The sequence below is a fragment of the Notamacropus eugenii genome, chromosome 2 (assembly GCF_028372415.1).
Source record: "Notamacropus eugenii isolate mMacEug1 chromosome 2, mMacEug1.pri_v2, whole genome shotgun sequence".
Lineage (NCBI taxonomy): Eukaryota > Metazoa > Chordata > Mammalia > Diprotodontia > Macropodidae > Notamacropus > Notamacropus eugenii.
In genome coordinates, this window is record NC_092873.1 from 213,753,557 (window position 1) to 213,778,368 (window position 24,812).

At 36.0% G+C, this 24,812-nt stretch overlaps 1 protein-coding gene across 2 annotated transcripts in view; it reads left to right on the forward strand.

Moving 5' to 3' along the window:
• The window catches only part of LAMA2 (laminin subunit alpha 2), a 795,715-nt gene that overhangs the window by 451,232 nt on the left and 319,671 nt on the right, over positions 1-24,812 (forward strand). The gene's annotated exons all lie outside the window — the stretch shown is intronic.

The following is a 24,812-nucleotide window of genomic DNA, read 5'->3' on the forward strand; positions in this document are numbered from 1 at the left end:
CTCTACACAGCATTTCCATAATGTCTAGTAGTTCTGTAGAAAAAAAAAAGGAAAGAAAAATGAGATTCATTTGACATAATTTAGGAACAACAGATATTAACATCAAGAGGATTAGAAATAACTATAATCCCAGTTAGCTTCAAAGAGAGTAAACAGACACAAAGATGAAGTACCTTCCCCAGGTTCCATAAGGGTCAAGATTTAAACCTAGTTTCTCTGATTCCAAATTTTGGGTTGTTTCCATTCCATTCTTCTATTCCTCGGGCATTTCTACCGTTCTTCATGATTCTCAAAAGCTATCTATAATTCCGAGATAGCAGCTAGAAACTGTTTCTCTAGTCTGAGATGTAGTTTTTCTTAGACAGAATATTGAATCCTATTCTGAGCCAATGTGGTACAATTGTTTGCTTTTTTTTAATCACTCACTATTTTGTCCTTTATTTCTGTCTTCCTTGTGATTGTTTTACCCTAGTCTGAAAAATCCTTCTTTTTGATGAAGAGGATGGTAGAGAACCAAAAAACATGAGAAATTCCCTTCCTTGGTTATCTGTAAATGTTATATAATCTTCCCCTAAACAGCGAGTCTATACTTTCCTTGTTCTGGTTGCTCTGAAACTTGCCACCACCCCATTCTCTCCCCCAAAAGGAAAACAATCCTTTTACTAACTTTAGTACTTGTCATTAAGAACTTTTTTTCCCCCTTCACTAGGAAAATATTTCTCCTAAATTAGGAAGGCTATAGTCTAAGCCAATGATAGTTTATGCTAATGAAATTTTTAAATACCAGAGTGACTGATGATCTAATGACTGAAAGACAGCAAAGCTGAGCAGGTAAAGACACAGCTTTGGAGGCAGAAAAAGTTGAGATCAAGCCTTACCACTGACACACTGGCTGTGAGCCCATGAGGGTATGACTTAATCTGTCAGTGTCCTGGACACAGCTCTAATATTCTAAGGAACACATTAGTTTCCGATCTTAACTCAGTCAAAGAAATTTATTTATTTTTAGCAGTATCGCAATTACTTGCATTTATATAGGATTTTATGATTTAACATATGTTTCCCATGCCACTTTGTAAAGTAGGTGGTAGAAACTGAGGGCAGGAAGAGATCTTAGATCATCTACTCTAAAAACCTACACAATGTAGAAACCAGAACCAATTCTACAACATCCTTGACATAAAACTCTAGTTTCCACTCAGACTTCTCTTGCTTAGCTATCTCATGAGGCAGCCCATTCCATTCTCAAATGACTCTAGTTACCAGAAAGTAATTTATTGTATTTTACCATGTATGTCCCTAGGTATGTTTCATCCATTAATTCTCATTAATAATCTGAAGCATCCTCTTCTAGAGTCAGGCAAGTTTTACAGAAGGTAGAGCACTGGGTCTGGAGTCAAGAAGACCTGAGTTCCAATTCATCATTAGACAGTACAGACTATATGACCCTGGGCAAATCGCAACTTCTGTTTGCCTCAGAGCTCATATAACATAGCTCTACCTCCCAGGGTTATTATAAGTATCAAATGAGATAATATTAAGGTGCTTAGCCCAGTGTCTGGCACATAGTAGACACTTAATAAATGCTTCTTTCTTTCCTTCTTTCCTTTATGTGTGAGATCTCTCTAAATATTTTAACACAGTTGCCATATTTTCCTTTAGTCTCATTCTCAGGAATTTACTATAATATTTCAATTGTTCTTTTTATGTTATAGCTTAATGCTCATCAACCCAATCATCCTCTACTGGCATACCTCTAGTTTGTCAGTATATCATTTCTAATTTGGCCTCCTCAATTGAACACAATATTCCAGATGTGGTTTAACCAGCACTAAGTGTAGGGTAAGATCATGATGTAGATTAGAACTTCATATTTCCAGTGTGCAGACTCTGACCACATAAGTCTTTTTACATCTGCATCACACAACTGATTTATATTAAACTAAAGCTAAATCTTAAATATTTTTCAAATGAATTGTTTCTAAGCCTGGTCATTCCCATTCTATGTTGACATAATTCATTTTTTAAAAAATCTTAACGTATTGCTATTATAATATAACTATTTTTTAACTTAGCATTGTAATACATTGAAATAATCACAAATCTTGATTTGGTCATCCTACAATTATCTATGACTTTTATCTCTGTGTCATCCACAGATTTAATAAACATATTCCCCAAATGATTTATTAAAAAAAAATTAACAGGATACAATCAAGAATATACCTTATGACACTCCACTAAAATCTAACTTTGACAGGAAATTTCACTTGTCATTGATAAGTACCCTCTTCTGACTCTAATTAACAGTACCTTAGGTTCAGATTTTACAATCTTGTCCATAAGAATATTGTGGAAGATGCTGTCAAATTTTTATTATTTCCATGTCTCATAAGTGATCTATTTTCCTTACCTTATTTTATTGATTGACCTAGGAAATAAATACAGAAACCACTTAATATAGATAATCCAATCTGAGGCAAATTTTATTGCTCAATCAATAAACATTTTTTTGCACTATTATGTTAAACACTGTGCTTACTGCTTTGAGAGAACAAAAAGATACAGGAAAATAGTTTCTGACATGAAAGACACTTCATTCTAGTTTGGGATAAAAGACACATACCCATAAAAATTAGTTAACAAGTAATTGGGAATATATTTTGAAAATATTATCTAGGGGAGACGGGAGAGTCATTGTACAAAGATTTTTGTAATACTAATCTCAGACAGACCCTTCTGGAATAACTTCTCGAACTCACAGTTAATTACTACTCCCCTTAGGGTAGGGATAAGTTTGATTGTATGGCAATTTCTAGTACTGACATTCACTCATGAGCCCCAGCTTGGTGTGTTTCCCATTGATTATCAGGCAGCTAGACTTAATAAACTTTTAGAAAAGGGTGTTTTAGAATAAGGATAGTTGGTTTAAAACTTTCCCCCCAAAATCTGAGGCATACTCTCCCAAAAATACACAGAGGCATATGGGAGAACTGGGTTTATAAGTATAAAGTAACATGTGTGGTCACAGGTAAACTCCCAACTCCTGTTTATTGGAATCTCCTTTCTGTTTTCTTCAATACCTCATAGAGTTTCCTTATCATGAGGCTTCCTTTCCTAATTTGTGCTTTTATGTCTCAAATCCCAGTTGGATATGTTATCTCCTGTAGATCAAGTCTCTAGTCTCTCAGATTTCATGGTCATTGAGGGTGTTGGGAAGAAATAGGAGAAGCTCTCTTCTCTCAAGGGCATTTTCATTTTAGGGGCCTGGCAAGAAAGAGAATGCCACCTCCAGAATTTGCACCACTGGACTGGACCCCTCTCGACTGATCTAATGGATGGGATTGACTGCTATTTTATGCACAGGATCAATGGATGTGACTAATCCTCTAAGCAAAAAAATTGCTTTCTTTCTTGAATGAAAGAACAGCTGGATTTGGACTCAGAAAGATCTGAATTCAAATCCTACCTCATATGCCTATTAGCTATATGATGCTGGGAAAGTCACTTAACCCCCTTCTGCATCAGTTTCTTAATCTGTAAAATGAGAATGATAACAACACTTATTCACTTATTGTGAGGCTCAAGCTAATAAATCTAAAGCACTTTGCAAAACCTGATGTGCTGTATGCTAGCTAGTAGTAGTAGTAGCAACAGCAGCAGCAAGAATAATAATAGCAAAATTAAACAACCAGGGAAATTCATCCTTTGGGAAGGGATCACAAAGGATATACTAGGTTTTCATGAATTTAAAATTTTATCATGTCTACTGATTGATTTAAAGACTGATTAGGGTGACAAAAGAATCCCACCCCTAAACACACACACACACACACACACACACACACACACACACACACACACACACACACACACACACACCTAGACTCAATTTGAATATTCAAAAATAGAGAAATGGTTAAATAAATGGCTAGATAGAGTTGTAATGAAGTGCAGTGGAATGTTTAAGGATGACAGGTATAAAGACTATAAGGAAAACAGAAAGACCTTTGTAAAGTAACGCAAAGAAAACTAGCAGAATCAGTGTAACAGAGAGCACACTAACTATGGACATCAATTAGAGGAAAATAGTGTGAGAATGAATTGACAGAGAATCTTGATGAAGCCTTTGAAGGAATGACTAAGAAGTTCATTTGACATTTTATGTATTGGAGTTCCTTTAATCAAAAATAATTGCAGAACAAATTCAGTTTTATTAGCATTTAAAATTGTTTATAACAACATTCAAAAATTAAAACAGAAAGTAGCTTGATAATGCATCATTGGTGCCCAGTGAATAAAAGAGTCAGTAGTTGCAGTGAAAATTCATAGAGAAGGTAGAATTTGAACTAGATTTTGAAAATCATTAAAGGGATGGAGAAAATAATGAAGGAAAATGGACTTGTAATTGCAAAAGTAAGCACCCTGACATACAGAGGAGGGTCTGCTGTCACAGGTTCTTAGATCTGCTTTTCTAAAAGGAAAGGCAACTTTTGAGGGATCAACAGTGACTTTAATTAAGCACATGTATCATTCACTTAGTTCAGGGGAAAAAGTCAGCACCTGAACTTCAGGGAAAATACGGAGAAATACAGATCAACAGACAGTGCTTCCCAGCTGCCTGTTATAAGCAATACATACATCATAGATCAGCAGACAGATGCAACTGTCTGATCAGACATACATAGTTACCAGAGAGAGAAGCACCAACATCTGGGTTTTCAAAGCCTGGGAGCTCCTTAACTGATGCCCAGCGTATCCTCTGGCCAAACAAAAGCACTTCCAATCAGTAAGCCCCAAAGTGAAACCTCACCTCAGAGTACTTATACATTTTTTAGAACTAGATGGCATCACAACCCTTGAGAACCAGTGCCTCATTAACAAAAGGCATGGGCCTTTCTACAAATTTTCCAAAGCCCATTAGTGGTAGGGCAGATCTCTCCATTAAGAAGCAAAATTATATTAACAATAAGCAAAAATGCGTTAGCAATACAGTAATCTAGGCTCCTTGAAGATCAGGCATTATGTAAGGAGGGACATTGTAGGAGATAAAGTTGGAAAAGTTTATTCTGGGTCAGGTTGTCCAGAGTCTTGAATTCCAAGTTTAAAAAAATGGGACTTCATTCTATAGGTATTGGATAGCCGTTAAACATTTTTTTTTTAATTTCATTTACCGTGGATTCTTGTGATATTTAAGAGAGCTTATCGCGTGAAACAATATCCTTTTTCCTTACTGATTATACATTCTTTTGGTCAAAACTACCTTAATATGGGTTCTTGTTAATTATTTAAGAGCAGCATTAAAGGAGACCATTTGAGGGGTTATTTATAATTTCCTTTATAAAAGCCCAATTGAACTTTTTTCTTTGCTGCTTATCTATTATTCAAAGTAAAGCTATAACATACATAGTCAAAAGAGGGAAGAAAATATTCTAGGAAAATTAACTTAAGTGTCAGTTGCTACTATCTTATTGCATGGAACATTTTATAATTACCTAATTTCTCCAGTACACCTGTTTGGCCATATTGAATGTGGATTTGCTGGCATTTATGAGTATAGTACATGTTAATGGGTATTGAAGTCACACTGTTATCCTATCGTCTAGAACCTGATGAAAGGCAGATCCTTATGCAGATTATATTTAAATGACCTTTAAAAAAGGACTCGAGTATTGATCTTTTTTCCTTCAATACCAGTTCATATTTATATTTATATGAGCTGGTACAAAGGAAAAAAGATCAATACTCGAGTCCTTTTTTTAAAGATATATAGATAAGTTGATATTTAGATAAATAGATATTTGAAACTCCTTTAAAATAATAAATGTATTAATGTTTTGTCTAGAATTCATTCTACTAGAAAACTCAAGTGGCCAGGGTACTTTTTGCTTTCACCTTTTATGAGTTGCAAAGTCACCATTAATGAAATCTGCCTGTCACTTAGTTGATGTCTGAGGGTGAGCTGAGGTTTAGACAAGTAAAGTGAATTAACCAGAGGATGCATAGCTACTAAGTGTCAATGAGGTCTTCCTGCTTCATTGTCTTTTCCTCTACCTGTCACACCAGGCTAACATGAGAAACAAAAGGGAAGTATAAAAGGTGAAGGGGTGTTTTTTTTTTAAATTTAAAACAATTTTCAGGATATGTTATACAAACTGTACCAATTCAGCTCTTCTTTCTGCATAGGTCAGGAGCACCGTGATGACTATGTATTTTCATAATAATCACTGTCATTGTGAGATCCCAGAGTGTTGTACAAATCCTCAAAGAAATTTTATGTTTGGAACATACCACGTAGATTACCATAATCCCATTCTATATATATGAATAATTCATGGTATTTTCATGGTAACTCAGGCAGAATATTCAGCATTGGCCTGAGAGCCAGGTGCCTTGTATTTCCATCCCTCTTCCACAGGATTATCTAGTTTTCCTAAGGGATTTCGGAAATATCCAGACTTTGCCATTGGCTCAAGCTCCCATCAATAGTGTATGCTCAGTTTATGGGATTCCTAGCCTAGCACTCACTTCAGTTGAATTGTAATATTAGCTTTTACAAAAGAATATTTACTTCAAAGGTATAGCAATAGCAAATGTACAGACATCTCCACCAAACATCTAGAGATGGGGGATTATCTCCTCTCTGGGGAATGGAGTGTGATTAGTTTCACAATTTAATTAATTCCTAGATAGAATAATCCCACCAAGTCCCAAATCCAAAGCCCTATTGGGTTTATGTTCCAAAACCCTGGCTTTACAGGTCTTACTTGCTGGACTGATAACAACATCTGGCCTGGAATCATGACTCTGAGTTCACCATGACTCAAGATTCTACATCTTAGGCCCCATTCCCTTATAGCTAGACAAAAGAAGACAAAAGAAGTATCATTTTGGGGGCCACAAGACCTGAACTCCGTTTAGTGTATGGTGCCCATGCTGTGGATGGAGAGAGACAGAGACAGACACACATTATCTCAATCTGGGAGTTTTTAAGACACAACCAGTCCTGGCAACGCAGTCAACGAAAAAAGTCTGCTCGCACCCAAGTGGTAGGGGAAAATGCCTTCTCCCAGAAGCAGTGTGTATTCATTCATTTCAGGTGATCTGGCCATACACAAGAGCTGAGTTAGATCAGCACACACCATTCCTCAGGCATTCTGGATGAAGAGGATCATCCTGTACTTGCTTTTAAAGAAGAGGATCTCTCAAGCACAGTCTAGTGATTCTCCTATTTAATGTGACAATTTCAATCACCCCTCTTAGAATCAGGGATTTTTGTTCCTGATTCCTGGAAAACATGACAGATTTGGATTATTGTGATAGAGAAAGACTTTTAAGATATGCAAAATGAAAGGAAGTTAGATCATTACCATTTAAAAATGAATTCAAATAATTATTTTTAAAAGACACGAGTTTTTGCATTTGTAAAAAGTGGTTTTGACCACATTTTAGACAATGCAACAGCTGAATTAAGGTTGTTTCAAATTAATTGAGCTCGCTGTACTCATTCCCTATGCTTTCTCATGTACCCCATGCACAAGCAATGGGTCTGCAGCAAGGAAGATATATTAAGTCCTTATTCTACACTCTAATTTCTCCCTTCACAATGTGGAGACCCTAATTAGACATTAATCCTAGGGAATGAATTCTTATGGAAGACAAATATTTTAATATTTGCCTTAATATTATATTTTGATATTTTAATGAGGTAAGGCATGAGGGAGAGTGAATGATAATTTCCATTCATATAGAAAGCAGTAATGCTTTATGCACTATGCCTTCTCTTATCTACAACATTAATGCATTCTTTACAAGGACTATATATATATGATTTCAATTCAGTTGCCTTTTATGTAAAGAAAGTTAAGTCTGTTTCTCTTTTAAACAGGTGGAACTTGGATTGAAGTCAAGTTCACCTTCATTGTGTTTCTTTATCAATGTTGTAGATAGGAAGATACTAGTTTGCCTTTTCCTTGGCAGGGAACCTTGTTGAGTTCATTTTTTAAAAAAGTATTCAGTACAGCATTTAAGCCTTATTAAAGATCTGCTTATATATTCCCAGTTTTTGTCTGTGCTTTTTTTTGGAGTTATACATGCACTAATTTATATGTATACATTTTTCGTGGGGAGGAGGCAGAGCAGACCTAGGATCTCATTGGTATAGAGAACTCCCCATAAGAAAAAAAATTCCTCTATTATTTCAGACCAACAGCTATTCTGTAACTTATAGTTAGACAGTTTCCTGTGGCATTAGGAGGTTATTTGCCGAGAATCACTGTTAGTATAAATCAGAAGCATGGCTTGATCCTATGTCTTCCTGTTTTTGTGGCTCTATCCATTATTCTATATTCCCTCTTTTTGCATAGAATTATACACATAGTCCTTGTATTTAAAGAAAATATTGCCTAAGTAATCCACACAAGGTGGTCCCTGGGAACTACATACATGTTGCATTCTCATATCCAGCATATCTCTGGATTTCTAATGGGATGGTCATACAAACGTGAGATAATGAGATATTGGGATGATACATTGAATAGAGTGGTGAACGTGGTCAGGAAGACCTGAGTTCACAAAAAGCCTCAGAAAATTACCAGCTTTGTGATCTTGGGAAAGCCTCTTAACCTCTGTCTTTCCTATTTCCTTATCTGTAAAAATGAGAATAATAATAGCACCTACCTCCCAAAGTTGCTATGAGGATAAAATCATATTTGTCAAGCAATTTGCAACCTTAAGGTATTATATGAATGATAATTAATATTATCTTTATCATCACTAGCAACAACGACACAGGACAGTTAGCAGTTGCAATGACTTTATTACTGAATCCATGCTTTGTAAACACAAAGACTCTAGTCAGCTTCCATTTATTCTCATCTGTTGAGATGGCACAACTTGAATTCACTATTAAATGAATTCCCATCACAAAATATTAACTACCAAGCAATGGTGGCTTTATGTGATACTTTTAAACACTCTTTTCCTATATTATAGGTCTTTTTTAGTATTGTAGTTACTGGGGTTTTTCTGGTCCCTTTCGTAAGTCAACAAATTGGGAAATGATTGAAGAAATAGAAATAACAAAATAGTTCATTTGGTTGGGTATAAAATTTACATGGGAACTCCTGAAAACAAAATAGAACAAAGTGTGGGAGTCATGTTAGCTAATTGCATGTATGTATATCAAAAAGTAGGTGCAGAATAAGTGCCAAGTAAATACTTATTCTTTGAGAGATCTCCTTGTTCAATTACCTTTCTTTGGACCAACCTGGGTAAAAAGGCAGAAGTGGCTTTCCCTGTGGATGGAAGAGATTAGGGAGAAAAAGGGGGAGTAGTTCAATTTCTGAAACTAAAGGAACAGAAGGGACTTCATGGAGTCTTCAAGAAGAGGTCTGTGTTCCTACCCTATCCAAATTATACCTAAAAAAAAAAATACCAGTGATCAGAGAAAAGTGTAGAATTTGTCACAGGTGAGATCTTGCTGCGTATTACTGGTTTATATGACATCTAACTGCACTAAAACTGGTGTCTCAGAAAAGGTTAAGAAAAACATTTAAGAATACTAAATTTTGAGATATTTTAAGTGCTTCTTTTTTAAATAGTTATTTTATTTTTTCCCAATGTCAAGCATATCAAGACAATTTTTACCATTCATTTTTACAAGATTTTGACTTCCAAATTTTTATCCCTCCTTCCCTTCCCGCTACTCCCCTCTTTCTAAAATGGTAGACAATTTGATATAGATTATACGTGTGCTATCATGTAAAATGTATTTCCATATAAGTTACAGTTGTGAAAGAAGAAACAGATCAAAAGGAAAAAAAAACAGAAAAGAATAAAGTGAGTGAAAAAGCATGTTTCTATTTGCATTCAGAGTCCATCAATTTTTTATCTGCATGTGATAGCATTTTCCTTTGTGATTACTTTGTACTTGTCTTGGATCATTGTGTTGCTGAGCCATTCATAGTCCATCATCACACAGTGTTGCTGATACTGTGTACAATGTTCATTTTGCATTGATTCATGAAAATCTTTCCAGGATTTTCTGAAATCTGCCTGTTCATCATTTCTTATTGTGCAATCCTTTACATTAATATAATACAGCTTGTTCAGCCATTCCCCAATTGACTTACTGGAACTGGCTTACTGGGATTCCCTAGTTGGCTTACTGGGACACTTCCTGTCCTAGACTGGGTATCTCTTTTGCCAAGTGAAACAGATCTTTCTTGACAATCTTCCAAGATTGGGAGCTAAAAAATTGGTTCAGCCTGTCTTTTTTTGCTGGTTCTACTCTTCCAGGATTTGTCTGGGAGTGCTATTTTATGGTTACTTGGAGGTGAATAAGGGAGAGTTAGTGAAATTTACTGCTTACTCTGCCATTTTGACTCTCAGAAGTCAGTCCTACCTTATTCCAACAGCCTAGGCTTCATCTTAAGCATTTATTAACCACTCTGTACTCATACAGAGTGGTTATAGTAGGAGAAGCCTGCTAGCTTTTTCCCAAACTTGAAATTTCACCCCCATCTCTGTACTTTTGCACAGGCAGTTCCCCCATGACTGGAATATCTGTCTGGCATCTAGATTGCTCAGTGGATAGAGTGCTTGGACAGAAATCAGAAAGATTCACCTTTCTGAATTCAAATCTGGCCTCAGATACTTGTTGTAGTGTGACCCTGGATAAGTCACTTCATTCTGTTTGCCTCTGTTTCCTCATCAATAAAATGAGCTGGAGAAGGAAATGGCAAACCACTGCAGTATCTTGGCCAAGAAAATCCCAAATGGGATCAGAGTCAGAGACAACTGAAATGACTGAACAACAATACCTTCGCTTCTGTCACATAGAACCCTGGATGTCGTTCAAGGCTCAGGTCACGTACCACTTTTCTGGATTGCCCTAGTGGTTAATGTTCTATCCCTCTATCACCCTCTATTAACATTCATTTACAAGATATAGCATCTTTCTCTCTGACTCAATAGAATGTAAACTTCTTGAGGGTAAGGATAATTTTTTTTGTAAACCTATATATATAGCCTTGCATAATTTTTTCACATGGTAACATTTAACAGATGCTTAGGTTTTTTTTTTCATTTTGTTTATCTTAGATAATTTTATAAGTATAATATAAACAGAAAGGTTTTGCTGAGATCTTTTTGGTTGTATTTATTCAAACTAGAAGCTAAAAGAAAGACAAAACCTGTGACAATTTCAAATTTCAGTTTCTTAATTATAGTAACTCCCCCTGCTAACCACACTGCTGTTAGCAGTGTCTTCTGCATAGAAAGGTCCAGGCTATGGTGAAATTTACCTTCTCAGTGCACTTGACTGTATACATATACTCTTAGCCAAACTCTTTACCTCATCCAGTCTTCTTTGCTTCCTGCTTTTAAATCTATACTCCTCAGACTTTGACCCATTTTCTTGCTTCTAAGTGATAGTTTCTTAGGACTTTCCTATATGGAAAATGAATGTCCTTAAATTCAGCATCCCCTTTTTCTGAACTCATTTCCTGAACTTATAAGCTTTGCAGAGAGAAAAAAATTATGTAGAATTATATTAGAAAATATTTCAGTTATCTACTTTATAAGAATATATATGAAGATCAAGAGAAAGGAAGAGGCCCTTGAATGTGCATGGCACCATATATCTCACAGGGGAAAAGATTACTTTTGTATTTTAATGTTCTTTTTGCTTTGGGGTATGAAAAGGATGAGTGTCTCTTACCACATTTGTGATACTAAATTGAATTCAGTGTAGTGGTTCCTTGTTGCATATAGCCTCTCTGTTTGATTAGTGGTTAACCCTGCTGAACCATTTTCTCCTTTAAGCAAAAACAAATAGGATGGTTTATGTATTGCTTAGTTAAATAATAATTATGATAATGTAATAATAGTAGAGAATAAACTGATTTAGAATGTTATAAAAGGATTTCAACTCTATATATTTTGTCTTACATAGTCAGACCTTTCCTTCACCCTTCAGTTCATATTTCCTGGGGTAATAAATAGAGAAAAAGAATAGCCTAGTGCTGGATTATTTTGCATTTCTTTCTCCTCTGTCCTACCTTTAGCCTTTTCCACAGATGAGGGAGAACTAGCCTGCCTCATTAAATCTTTAATGCAGTGTGTGGAATGAAAACTCTATTATTTCTTATGACATCAGGTTATATTGCAGAGTAACTGAAAAGTTACTTGCAAACAAGCTGTTTCTTTCCCCTGGAGGTAGAATTAAAAGAGATGCTCCTGGGAAATAGCTACTTGTGTTGCTGTTTTCTTAATTGGGTAAATTTGATGATCATGAAAGTAAAGAATTTTAGAGCATTAACAATCTCCAAGAATAGATGGGTGCCTGATCAATTCTAGACCAGAATCTCCCTGAATTAATACTTACTAATAACTGTGGAAAAGGAAGTGAAAGGGGAAGCTTTTCTATGCCCATCATGGAATGGTCTTTTCTAACCAAATTGATTTTCATTTAGAACTGAAAACAAATACAACTTTCATTCCTGGTGAGGATAGTAGATCTTTTGTAGGTAGCATAAAGATTACCTAAGAGTAAAATGAATTGAATTGGCATTTAGGAATGGAAAGTTCTGTTTTATTTCTTAATTCAATGTAGCTTTCTTTCTAAAATTTAATTTTTTCCCCAAAACAACAACAACAAATTTCTATGTCTCCATTGAGAGGCAGAAAGTTGGACTTGGAGTCAGATAGGCCTGACTTCAAATCTTGATTCAGGTGCTTATTATTGACATGACCCTGAGCAAGTCACTCAGTCAGTCTCATCATTAAAAGATAATAATAGCACCTCTCTTGGAAGGGCAGTATGAGAATCAAATGAGGTAAAATGCCACTTTGTAAACCTTAATGCTTTATGTAAATATTAGCTGGTGGTTATTTTTACCATACAATACCCTATCATTAATCTGTAGAAAGAAGGAGTATATTTTTCTTCATAAAGTCAAAGGAGTGAAACTCACCATAGTGCCACTTAGTCACACAAATCATTCCTGAGGTTTTTTATGTTTTTTATTTCATTAAGTATTTCCCAATAATATATACAAAATTTAACAATTTTTTAAAAATTTGAATTCCAAACTATCTCCCATTCTCCTACAACTAGCCCATCCTAGAGAAGGCAAGCAATTTGATATAAATTATGTATGTGAAGTCATGCAAAATATTTCCATATTAGCCATGTTGCAGGAGAGAGAGAGAGAGAGAGAGAGAGAGAGAGAGAGAGAGAGAGAGAGAGAGAGAGAGAGAAGAAAGTTACAAAAATGTATTTCAATTGGCCTTCTGAGTTGATCATTTCTCTCTCTGGAGGTGGATGGCATTTTGCATAATGGGTCCTTTGCAATTACTTTGGATCGTTGTCTTGATCAGAGTAGATCACAGAGTAGACCACAGTATCACAGTTGATCAGTATACAATGTAACTGTTACTGTGTACAGTGTTGTCTTGGTTCTGATCATTTTACTTGGTAACAGTTTACATGTTTTCCCAGTTTTTTATGAAACCATCCTGCTCATGATTTCTTATACCATAATAATATTCATTTCCAATTATATACCACAACCTGTTCAGCCATTTCCTAATTGAGGACATTCCTTTCACTTCCAATTCTTTGCCACCACAAAAAGAGCTGTTATAATTTTCTTTAATTTTTTCATTTTTGTGATTTTGTTTGATTGATTCTTGATGTCTCATAGAGCCATTAGCTTCCACTTGCCCAATTCTAATTTTTAAGGAGTTATTTTCTTCAGTAAGCTTTAGTTCGTCTTTTTCTAATTGGCCAGTTCTTATTTTTAAGGTGTTATTTTCATTAGTGAATTTTTGTGCCTAGTTTTCCATTTGGCCAGTTCTGTTTTATAAGTTGATATTTTCTTCAGTACTTTTTTGTGCCTTTTCTACCAATGTGTGTTTTTCCATAATTTTCTTCCTTTGCTGTCATTTCTTGACCTAATTTTTCCTCTACTACTCTTATTTGATTTTGGAGAGGATTTTTTAACTCTTCTAAGAATTCTGGTTGAGCTTGTGTTCAATTCACATTTTTTTCTCTGAGACTTTGCTTGTAGCTGTTTTGAGGCCATTGTCTTTTTCTGAGTTTATTCATGATCTTCCTCATCACTATAGCAGTTTTTATGATCATGTTCTTTGATGTTGTTATTTGCTCATTTCTTTACCTTAATTCTTGATTTTGAACTCTGCATTAGAGTTGGGCTCTGTTCCTGGTGGGGTGGGAGGCACTGTCTCAAATTTTAGGCTTTTTGGCACTGTTGTCTTCAGAGCTAATTCTAAGAGTGTGAAAGTTTTTGTGCTTGCAAGGTGCTTCCAAGGTGATGTGGTCTGGGTTGGGAAGGTGGGGAGTGTGATCACTGCTCTCATTTTCTTCACTCTGGTCCTTCCCCAGGAAGGGCCCTTGATACCTTGGGATTACAGTGGATACTGTTTCTCTGGGTTTCTGATCCCTTGTGACCAAAAATGATGCTGTTCCTCAAGCCTTTTATTTCCTCTTGACTGAAAGTGCTCTTTTCTGCCCTTTGAACTGTGACTTAGAAATGGGTACAGGCAATGGAGTTACCTGGTCCCATATCCAGTGCTATCACCTCAGCAATCCAGTCTAGTTCAAATCTGAAGGGAATCCCAATTATATCATAGCTAACAATGGTCATCCAGTCTTGGCTTAAAGAGTTCCAAATGAAAAGGAATCTGCCACCTCTGAAGAAGTTCCATTCCGCTTTTAGAAAGTTCCCATTATTAGGAAATTTGACACCTTTTCCTCCTAGCATCAAGCTAAATTTGGTCCTTTTGCAACTTCCACCCATTGTTAAGTAAGCACTTAAATGTTTGTTGCCTTATTTCTTTGATAAACAGAATAAATCTAAACTTTCTCCCAGATACGTGAAGAAAATTGTCATCTCCCTTAAGTCTTTTGTGCTCAAGGGTAACATCCTCAGTTTCTCCAACTGATTCTTATATGGCACTGATTCAAGATCCTTTGCCATCCTGGTTGCCCTCTTCTGTCAGTCAATAAATATTTGCTAAGCACCTTCCATGTTCCAGGCACCCTGCTAAATACAGGGAGGAGAGAAGGGGGCAAAAGACAATCTGTGCTCTCAAGAGACTTACAATCTAATTGAGGAGACTACAAGCAAACACATATGCATAAATAAAATATATACAGGATAAATAGTAAATAATTAGTAGAGGAAAGTCACTAAAGGATTAAGAGGGATTGGAAAAAGCTTCATGTCATAGGTCCAATTTTGGTGGGACTGGTACTTGAAGGAAATTGGGGAAACCCATAAATGGAGGTGAGAAGAAAGAGCATTCTAGGCATGGGGAAAAGCCAACAAAAGTGCTCAGATCTGAGAGATAACCATAGCTTATAGACCAGAATTACTGGATCAAAGAGTAGGTTGGTGGAGGGAGAGGGAAACAAGGTATAAGAAGTCTGGACAAATAAGAGAGGAGTCTAGATTATGAAGGGCTTTGAATACCAGACAAGAGGATTTTGTTTTTGGCAAAAACACAGCTTTTCAATATTCTTCTTAAGTTGCGGCATTCAGTTAAGGTCTGACCAGAATGAAGTCCGAGACAACAGAGTCATTTCCTCCCTCATCTCCCTAATCCTATGCTTCATCTCTGAATGCAGGTGAAGGTCACATTGGTTTTCTTGGCTTTCTGATAGGCTCCTATTGAGGTTGTATTCTGCCTAAACCCATAGTCCTTTTTCAGATGAATTGCTGTCTTGCCATGTTTCTGCCATCTTGTACTTGTGAATTTGATTTTTTTAATCAAAATCCAAAGCTTTACCTTTCTTCCTATTTAATTTTTATTATATTAGATTAGGAACAACATTCTAGCCTTTCCAGATCTTTTTTGTATTTTGGCTGTACTGTCTGATGCATCATCTCTCCTCAAAGCCATTTATTAAAATATTAAGCAGCATGGGACCCAGCAAAGTTACCTGGGAAATTCCACTTCAAATCAATTTCCAAACTGACATTAAACCACTAATGATATTTTAGCCATCCAACTAATTCTCAGTCTACACAACTATCCTATCACCTGAACAACATTTCTTCATCTTCTCCACAAAAATAGCATGAGAAACTTTTAAATTCCTTTCTGGAATCTAGGTAAACTAAACCTACAGTATGTCTTTACAGTATATCAGTTGAGTAATTCTGTCAAAAAGACTGATAAGCCCCTAGAGGCAACTAGAAGGCAAAGTGGAGAGAGTGCTGCGCCTGGAGTTAGGAAGCCTTGAGTTCAAATGTGATGTCAGATACTATCTGTGTAATCCCACACAAGGCAACTGAATTACTGAATTTTGTTTCCTCAGTTTCTTCATCAATAAAAATGGAGATGATGATAATAGCACCTACTTCCAAGGATCAAATGAGATAATAACTGTAAATTACTTAGCACAATGCTCGGCACATAGTGAGAGCTATATAAATGTTAGTTGTCATTATCATCAAAAAGGAAATGAGATTAATTAGATATGGTCTTAAATGCTGGCTCTTTGTCATCCTTTTATGTTTTTCTAGATTTTTATTAACCATCGCTTTAACAATACATTCTAGAATTTTCAGAGTAGTTTAAGTTAACTCTCAACATTTTTGTTATAATTAGCTTAGGTCTGCAAATTCCTTCTTCATTTTTGAAAAATCAGAACAGAATTTGCCCTTCTCCAATCCATTGGTAGCTCTCCTCTCTGTCACACTCTTTCATATATCACTGACAATATCTAAGAAGTCATATCTGACAATTCAGTCCATACTCAAGAATGTAATTCATCTGGACCTGGTGATTTAAATTCACCAAGGGCAAAAAGATGCTGTTTTTAACTTGGGTTTCAATCTCTGTTAGCCTCTTTTGTTCTGTCCTTTCTAAACCATTGGCAGAGAAAACAGAAGCAGAGTAAATGTTAGGTAGGCATTTCTGCCTTCTCTCCATCATATTATCATTATCCTTTCCCTCCTTGAATTAACCTTTTCCTAAAACAGCTAATGACAAACAAACTTTTTTGCTGAAATTATCTTACCTCTCTGGCCCCAATTCATAATGATCTTTAGCACTCTGTCATGTTTTTTCTTTATCATGCATCATCTTCCTGGACTTTTTTTAAGTCTCAGTTGCTGGATGAGGTCCTTCTGAGTCCATGTATCTCTTTTAGATGACATCTACTTTTCTTCTTCATCATAGTTTTTGTTATGTCTTCAGAATTTGTCCTTCGGCTTCTTGTGAACCAACCAGAAGTTATTAAGCAATGACTGTGTACAAGTGAGCTTTTTGAGAGCAGCAACTGTTTTTTTCTTTCTTTGCATTCTAGCACTTAGCATAGTGTCTGGCACACAGTAGGGATAAATGCTTACTGACTAACCAGGGATACAAGTTCAAAGAATGAAATGAATTCTACTTACAAGGAGTTTGCATTCTAATGCAACAGCTTACATCTTGGTCTTATTATTTCTGTTTTATTTTATTTTGTGGGATCCCACTCTGCCTCCCTCTGAACCATTTGAAATCTGCTGTCTCCAAATCTAAGATGAATGGCAGACTCTTCTCTGTCTTTCCTTTCTTCTCTCACAAGTTATAACATTCAGTGGATCCTTCTCAAGGTTCTCATTATTTCTATACCAGCAACTACTTTTCCTTATTGAGAATCCATAATGAAAATCTGCCTTTTAAAAGAAGAAATCATTAAATCACTAGTTTTTCTGCACTAGACAGACAGTGCCAACTTATGTGCAGTAATTCACACGTGCACATACCTGCATGCACATGCACGCGCACGTACACACACACACACACACACACACACACACACACACACACACACATTAGTCCTGATATATTTGTGCATTGGGTACCTGCACATTGACTGGTTCCCATCATCCTCTCTCCTGGTGATTTTAGCAGATCTGGCATATGTCTACACATCAAAGATGCTTTCTCATAAACATTTATTTTTCTTGAAATAAAATGTTTGACAACAGCAATAATAATGACTGGACAATTCTGAGGATAAGCTATAGCTGTAAAACTAGCACCAAATCCAGCTTCCAAATAGTAGAAAAACAGTTTGAGGTATCATAGACACACAGTCTTTTTATTCCTGTATTTTCTCAGGTAGTCATTTCAATTCAAATCATCTTAATTAAAAATTTATCTTTAAAACATCATTGAATGACTGAGAAATATGCATGAGTCTTGAATGCAGGGACCAATACTGACTTTGAGGACTTGGTAGTAAATAATAATGTTTCCTCTCCTTCAATGAGAAATGATAGAGAATAGATACAGAAAAGGGTCTATGTTTTCAGACATAGTCAAAGGGTATATTTATTTTACTTGACTGAATTTGTTTATTACAAGGCAAAATTCTAAAGGAGAATCCAGGGAATCATTTGGAAGTGGAAATGCTATTTTTTAAAAGAGCGTAAACAAAACAGTTAAAAAGGAAAATAAAATTAAATATGTCATTATAACCAACAGGTGATATGTATTCCCTGAATTGATGCTTTAAGATACTCGTTACTACATAAACATAAATTCTGCTCTTTAGCTAACTCTTTTAGTTTTGATTTGAATGCTTCTCAATTTTAGCTGCGTAAATACTGAACTATCTATCATCTCTGTAAAAGTGGTGCTTTATTAAGATCCATTCTGCCTTGTTTGGACCATTCTCACTCATTTACTGACTTGGAATCTGATTAAGAATAGTCTACCAGTGAACTTTTATAGTAATCAATCAAATATTTATTAAATTGTTACTGTGTGCCCAACACTGTACTAGGAGCTGTAGGGGATACCCAAGAATAAAATGTAGTCCCTGCCCTGAAGGACTTGTCAGTGTAGTTGATGAGAGAAAACTACTGTGTGTGAAACAATTAGAAAACCATTAAGTATGAAATTGTGTGATGACAGCAGGAGTTTCCAGATAAAAGAGTTACCCTTTCTGAGAGCAGTTCCAAAAGAGATACAACTTGAACTAGACATAAAAGGTTGTAATAGTATTTAGGTAGTTGGAGAATCATAAGGATACCATCCCAGGTAGGTAGAACAGAGCAAATAGTGTCCCATATTTGAGGGAAAGTAAAGAGAATGATCTAACTGTAGTGGTGAGTCTATGTAGGGGTTTAGTGAGAATTAAGTTGAAATAGGAAAGCAGGGTCCAGTAACAGACAGTCTTGAAAGCTGGTCAGGCAATTTGAGAATGGGTATTGTAAGCAACAGAAGCCACTACAGGTTCATTCATAGGTGAGAGGACATGAAGAAAACTCCCATTAAGCAGAATGTCCAGAGCCTATAAAACCAGATCAAAGGATTAGAGTTGCCCAGATATAAAAATAATGAGGTCTAGATTAATGCTCTGACAATGGGAATGGGGAACAGGGAGTGAACTTAAGACATTTTACAAGAGAAAAACTGATAGGACTTGGTGACAACAGATACAAGTAACAGTTTAATTTGTCATTTCAACAAATATATATTAAGGCTTTATACAAAGCACTCTGCTTTATGCTGTGGGCAATATACAATTGAACAAAATATAAAACCTCTCTTTGGAAGTCTTAAGAGCTAGGAGTATAGGTGGTATGCACACCTGTCATATAAAGCAGAATGTAATTAGTGCTATAGTAGGTTTAGGGAAAAGGAGAAGCATAAAAAAAAGAGAGAGAGTGCTGAATGAGGAGAATTACAAAAAACTTTAAAGAAATGTTTGTTCATTTTAATTGAATTGGGGTCATTTGAATGGATTCAAAGAAGCCAATAGAGGCCTGTGAATTTTTGAAGGAAGAAGAAAGGAAAGAGTTGGGGCAAGGGAGAGGGAGGAAAAGAATGAGAAATGATAGTTGTGTGTGATTCAGGTCCTACAGGAGGTAGGAAGAGGACCAAGAGAAGTCGTTTTAGAAACAAAGTTAAATATTCATTACTCTGAGTCTAGAGGAAAGGGTAAGCATTAAAAGGCTGATTCTCTAAAATACAGTAGCTGCCAATTATATAGTAATCTAAGTGCTTTGCAGTGCTTTATAAATATGATTTCATTTGATGCATATGATAGTCTCATAAAATAAGACATCATCTCCCTCATTTTACACATGAAGAAATTGAGGATGTGAGGGGAAGTGACTTGCCCACTAAAACACAGCTATTAAGTGTGGCAGACACAGGTTTTGAACTTAGTTTTATCCTGACAGCAAGTTCACTGCCTTTTCCCACTAAATCATGAGCCATCTTTGGCACTTTTGTGCTGTCTTGTAGATTTAGGGGTTCCAGTAAAATGGAATTTGTTTTGTTGTTGTTCAGTAGTGTCCAACACTTTGTGACCCTGTGTGTCATGGCAGCACTGTCTCAAAGAATTCAGTCAGACCACCTCTAATCTAAGTACATGCAGTTGTTGAGACTGATGCCTCTCACAAGGTGGGCTAAGTTTCAAGAGCGACCAGAAACTTCAGAGAAAATAAGATAGATTTTATAGGGTAAAGATGTAACTACATAACAGAAATTATGACTATTAAGAAGGCAGGAGGGGGTTTGTCAAGGGATTAGGTAAGAAGGGATGAGGGGTACCTCCTATGGTTCCATGATGAAACATCCTGGTCATGCTGCTTTCTGATTGGCTAGCTATTGTGGTCCTGCCTGGTCAAGATAAATATTTAGGTATTGTGATCCTGTCTTGGGCTAAATAGGTGATGTGATTGTGGTTGAATACAAGGACCCACATTTTCAAATATGTGAAATAGATTGGGAGTGTGGCTAGCTAAGAGATTGAATCTGGGGCCTTTGGTGTGATTAAAGCTAGACTGTGTGGTCAAATAAGGACATGCCTACTGTTCAGTGGGGTCCATAAGGAAGTTAGAACATTGGGCCTGGGGGCAGCTTTTTTAGGATTCCATCAACCCCATTTGGGGTTTTCTTGGCAAAGATACAGGAATGGTTTGCCATTTCCTTCTCCAGCTCATTTTACAGATGAGGAAATTGAGGCAAACAAGTTTAAGTAACTTGTCCAGGGTCACACAGTCACTCAGTCTGAGGCCAGATTTGAACTCAGGAAGATGAGTATGACTTCAGGCCCAGCATTCTATCCACTGGGTCAGTTAATTGACCATAGGAATTTATCTAACTTTCTTACCTAAATTGAAAATATCTCAAAATCTTTGGTAAGAGTATTCATTCCAGACATCTCCCTAGACCCCTTTCCAACTCACCCCTATATACTACCAAGAATGTTTTTTAAGTCTTTTAAAAACAGCTTTGAACTTCTCTTTTCCAATACATTGTAATTGAACAACAATGCTCAGCTGATTGAACAAGTACATGGTTTGAAATTTTGGAGGTCTGTATTAATAGAACTGAACTTTTCATAAAGGGTCTCCCCTCATTACTCACAATAATGCTGAGTACAACCATCCCAGCAGATATTTATCACTTTAGATAAAGTAGAAAATTACAGTAGGAGCATTTCTCTGAAGAACAGGGAAAGACATTCTCTGACTTTGAGAATCATATTAGAACTTCATATAATGAGCTCTCAGAGACATTGCAATATATTATTTTTTAGAGTGTAAAGTGCCTCCTAATAAGCCATAAAATACTATATGCCAGTCTCTGTGGATCAACATTGAAAACAATTCAGGCTCTCCCCTTCCACCTAGGGTGCTCCCTAGAGCTACTCTCTAGCCAGCAATCTGTATTGAAAAGTCAGCAAGGCAGTTACCATAGATCTGTGTCTCCAAGAAGCAAATGGAACAAACCCTAGAATACAAATCAGCTCCATTTTGTCAACAATTTTATTGACTGCGTTGTACTGAAATAAACAAAGCCACAGTTCAACATTTGCATGGAACTTTATCTTCCATGATTATAGTCTGGATTTCTTCTGTCCTAAATTTTTTTTTAGGATAAGGTCATTGTCAGGGTAGAGGAAATGCAAAGACAGGTGTACAGTAATTGACATGGTTGTCAAGGGCAAGGGAAGATACTAAGAGGTAACCATGTTCATTTGAACTAAAATCCTTCAACTATGGTAAAGGAGAGGAGATTATTCCATTTTGCTCTTTTGATGGAAGTTTCTCATAATATAAAATTCACTGCTGCATTTTCATCCTTTCTTGACCTCTAGCATTTCCCAGCTTATGATCTATGTAAGCTGCCTATCGAGTGAGTAGATTGATGTTTTCCTTGAATAAATTCACCCATACAGAGAGAGGTAGTGACCCTCAGGAATTGGTAGAATCCTTTTTCTTCTCATATCCCAGTGTTGACACAGTCACTTTTCTGATAGGAAATTCCAGAACTCAATCTGTGGAATAACAAGACAGCAAGAAGATCTGTGTTCTGTTTCTTAGCATTTAACTTACGTCAACAATTCTCTGACTACAGAGAAAATAATACATTTTGTACATGTATCATTATTAGAATTGTTCAGTAGAGTTCACATACAGAAATTATTTTCATCCACATTTCTAACTTCCTCAATCTTCTTTTCTCAAAATGACTTTTCCTTGAAATGGTAAGGTATTTGAAACAGAATTTCAAATGTTTTCACAACCTATCTCCTTACCTTTGTACAAAGCTTAATAATAACTAGCATTTATATAGCATGTTCAGGTTGGCAAAATACTTTACAAATATCATCTCATTTTACCTTCCCAACAACTCTGAAAGACAGGTACTATTGTTATCCCCATTTTACAGATAAGGAAACTGAGGCAGTTAGAGGTGAAGTGACTTGTAAGAGTCTGAGGTCATATTTGAACTCAGGTTTTCCTGACACCAGATCCAGTGCTCTATCCACTATACCACCAAACTATACAGAACCATAGATTACCAGTTGAAAGAGATCTTAGGGGATATCTAATCCAACCTTTTCATTTTATAAATGAGGAAACTCAGACCCACTAAGGTATAATGACTCATTCAAAGTCACACAAATGGTAAATAATGGAGTTAGGATTTAAAACCAGATGCTCCAAATCCAAGTCCATTGCTCTCCACCGTATACAATGCTTCTTCTAACAGGAAAACTAAGCATAGGGGGAAAGTAACTAGCTACAGTTTCTTTTCATTTGGCATACTGAGCCTTATAATTATTTGAAACTTCCTTATTATATTTTAAGTTTCCTGAGGGGAGAGACTAAACATCATTTCATCTTTGTATCTGTGACTTCTAAGTGCACAGTATACTCATAATAAGTGTTTGTTAGATCAGTTGTTCATGAGTAGGTTGAGTTAATATAATAAAAATGACAATTCTGCCTAAATTAATCTACTTCTTCAGTGCCATACCAATCAAACTACCAGATAATTATTTTCTAGAGCTAGAAAAAACAGTATCAAAATTCATCTGGAAGAATAAAAGGTCCAGAATATCAAAGGAATTAATGAAAAGAAATGCTAGGGAAGGTGACCTAGCCTTACCAGATCTCAATTCGTATTATAAAGCAGCAAACATCAAAACCAATTGGTATTGGCTAAGAAACAGAGGGGTAGATCCGTGGAATAGGTTAGATACACGAGACACAGTAGTCAATGATTACAGCAGTCTACTGTTTGATAAACCTAAGGATCCCAGCTTCTGGGATAAGAACTCAGTTGGACAAAAATTGCTGGGAAAACTGAATAATAGTGTGGTGCATACTGGGCGTAGACCAATGCCTGACACTGTATATGAGAATAAAGTCCAAATGGGTATTTGATCTAGGTATAAAGGTGATAGTATAAGCAAATTAGGGGAAAATGGGATAGTTTATTTATCAGATTTATGGAGAATGGAGAAATTTATGACCAAACAAGAGATAGAGAACATTATGAAATGCAAAATGGATAATTTAGATTAAATTAAATTGAAAAGTTTTTGCACAAACAAACCCAATGCAACCAAGCTTAGGAGAAAAGCAGCAAAATGGCAATTTTTACAACTAGTATCTGTGATAAAGGCCTCATTTCTAAAACATATAGAGAACTGAGTCAAATTTACAAGAATACAAGTCATTCCACAATTGAAAAATGGTCAAAGGATATGAACAGGCAGTTTTCAGAGGAAGAAATCAAAAATGATCTAAATCGCTATTGATTAGAGAGATGCAAATCAAAATAACTCTGAGGTACCACATCACACCTATCAGATTGGCTAACATAACAAAACAGGAAAATGATAAATGTTCGAGAAGATGTGGGAGAGTTGGAACACTAATTCATTATTGATAGAGCTGTGAGCTTATCCAACCATTCTGGAGAGTAATTCCCGAAGGGCTATAAAAATGGGTATACCTTTTGACCCAGCAATATCACTTCTAGGGCTGTATCCCAAAGAAATTATGAAAATAGGAAAAGGTCCCACATGTACAAAAATATTTATACCAGCTCTTTTCATGGTGGCTCAAAACTGGAAATCAAGGGAATGCCCATCAACTGGGAAATGACTGAACAAATTGTGGTATATGAATGTAATGGAATACTATTGTGCTATAAGAAATGACAAACAGCTGGATTTCAGAAAAACCTGGAAAGACTTAGATGAACTGATGCTGAGTGAAATGAGTAGAACCAGGAGATCATCATACACAGCAACAGCCACAGTATGCGAGGACTGTTTCTGATAGACTTAGCTCTTCACAGCAATGCAAGGACTTAAAACATTCCCAAAGAATTCTTGATCCAAAATGCCATCCACATCCAGAGAAAGAACTATGGATCAGAACACAAAATGAAGACTATTTTCTCCTGCATTACATTTTGTTTTGGTTTGGTTTTTCTCATGGTTTTTCCCATTCATTTTAATTCTTCTATGCAAC